The 2,605-nt window shown below is 29.6% G+C and overlaps 1 pseudogene across 1 annotated transcript; it reads left to right on the forward strand.

Annotated features, from left to right (window-relative positions):
- BDBG_16548 lies at positions 1–89 on the forward strand (annotated as a pseudogene). The gene has a single exon. The product of its transcript is annotated as a tRNA-OTHER (tRNA).
- The last annotated feature ends 2,516 nt before the right edge of the window (positions 90–2,605 follow it).

Raw genomic sequence — 2,605 nt, forward strand, 5'->3', positions numbered from 1 at the left:
GCCCCGGTGGCCGAATGGTTAATGCGGCCACCCAGTAGCGCCTTGGCGTGGGAAACCAAGGCGCGTGGGTTCGAAACCCGCAGGGGATACATTAAATCCAGAACTCAAGCACCTCAGGTTTCTAATAAATACAGAGGTGTACAAATCGCTCCAATGAATTGCTCTATGTTCCTGGGCTGGGAAGTTATTATCGCATGTATCTAATTGTCACTCCTTTGTATTTTCCTATGTTCTTGTTATCTTGGCGTGGTCTCAACACCTGTATTTCCTTCTGTATAATCAACACTTGACCTGTATTTAACATCACGCAAGGACTCATTATAAGCTCCGCTTGCATATGAGTATAATGAAAGAATAATAATAATAATAATAATATATCTATCTTACAATGTCAGCATGTGCTTGATTACTAGTAATTTCTTTTTATATACTGAGTAATTAAGCTCAGTATCTGATAGTTTTCTATCATTATATATCACTGAGTATAGCTTGCTATTCTTACTTATCTGTAGAAGAGTATCTCTGATAGCTTATTTAAATACATCTGTCTTAATGTAGAAAGATTTATCATGATCTGATTGAATAAGCACTGAGAATGTTATTATATATTCTCTCAGTGTGAGAAAAGTCTCTTCATATATAATATTTCAGATGATTGACTAAAACTTCTTCTTTCATAGATTTATATCTGTTTCTCTTAAGAGATCTGAGAGTGATGCAGATATTTATATAAAATTCTTGATAAATCTATGATAGTATAAGACTAACTCAAGAAACTGTTATATATAATGTATGTTTCTCAGTCATAGTTAATTTGCTATAATATTCAATTTCTCTGAGATAAGATGTATACAGTTATCACTTACTACATATTCTATAAACTTCAACTCTTTTGTTTCAAACACATACTTTGTTGATTTAATATAGAGCTTATACTCTGTCAGAGTTATAAGCACTTCATTGAGATACTTCAGATATTCATTATATGAGTTTGAAAAGACTAGAATATTATCAAAGTATATAAGACATGAGATTTCATTCTATTTATGAAGAATTGTATTCATCATTATTTAGAAGATGACAGATGCATTTATCAGACTGAATGACATTGCTAGGAATTTGAACTTCTCTTATTATATATTAAATGTACTTCACAGAACTGATAGTTTATCTATATAAATCTATCAGTATTCTGAGAGAAGATTAATCTTTGATAGATATTAAGTGTTTCTAACTATATCTAACTGTTATTGAATCTGTAACAGTGAATATTCATTCTTGATTATAAGCTTATTAAGTACTTGATAATCAATACACATTCATCACTTCTCACCTGTCTTTTTTATGAATAGAACTGAAAAGTCTCATATACTTGATAAGAGTTGTATAAGATCATATTCTAGAAGATCTGTGATCTTACACTTCTATTCTTTGAGATGCATTTGTGACAGAGAGTATGCATTCTGATTGACTGATTTCATGTTCTCTGTGTCAATCTCATGTATAAATTCTTGTTTCAGCAGTAACTTCAGTGAAAGATCTGTTCAGAAGATCTTTTCATACTTCTTCAGAAGCTTTTTTATACACTTATTCTTCTGCATATTCTTTATCTTGATTTTCTCTGCTTCTGAATTCTGTATGATATACAGAATGCTTTCAGATAAGATCTTGTAAATCATTCTCTTTACTTATTAATATATAAGCAGATTTAACTCTTCTATACTAGAGATATGAAATGTTCTTCTCATATCAGTTGATAAAATTGTATGAACTGTTTTCTTTCTATCAGTCAACTGCATATAACATGTATATCATTGAATTTGCAGATTGAATCTTTGAAATCAATTAAGTCTGAGAATAAGATTATATTTCACATTCTGCAGCTCTCATACTTAAATATAGTAAGATTATTCTCTGAAGTACAAGGAAACTCTTACTCTTGCAGATAATATCAAATATTAATTATCAGATAATTTTATATATCAGAGATTCTTCACTCAGCAGATCTCTTTCAGTCTTCAGATTATATAATTATCAATATATTATATAAAAGCTTCTATATCTACTAATACTTTTACAGTCATCTCTTAATTCTTATTCAAGTGCTCTTTATACATTAACATTTCAGATCTCAAGATATTGAGATGAGTGTCTACTTTATCATTCTCATTCACATCTTAGTCAGAAGCCTGCTTTCTCTTAATATTCACAGAATTTAGAGAGTTATCTAACACAGATATCTCTTTCACTTTGAAGACTTTTTATAGAATATCAGTAAGTGTCTTCAAACTCACTGATTCTACTAGTTTTTTAACTCTCTTACTTCTCTTGACTGTATACACTGTGTGTAATTCTTTATATCATGATTCTGATGTCTGTAGTTAAAGCAAGCTTGATGCTTATAATATCAAGATTTTCACTCAGAGAATCTCTTTTTCAGAGAATTCAGCACTTTAGTGATAACATTCAGATCTAGATTTATTATATTCAGATGTATAACTTATATTATACAAGTCTGATTACTTATTCTCTGCTGAAATATACTTGATCACAGTATTTTCTATTATTAATATTATTATTATTATTATTCTTCTATTATACTCAT

Source organism: Blastomyces gilchristii (genome assembly GCF_000003855.2).
Source record: "Blastomyces gilchristii SLH14081 genomic scaffold supercont1.3, whole genome shotgun sequence".
Lineage (NCBI taxonomy): Eukaryota > Fungi > Ascomycota > Eurotiomycetes > Onygenales > Ajellomycetaceae > Blastomyces > Blastomyces gilchristii.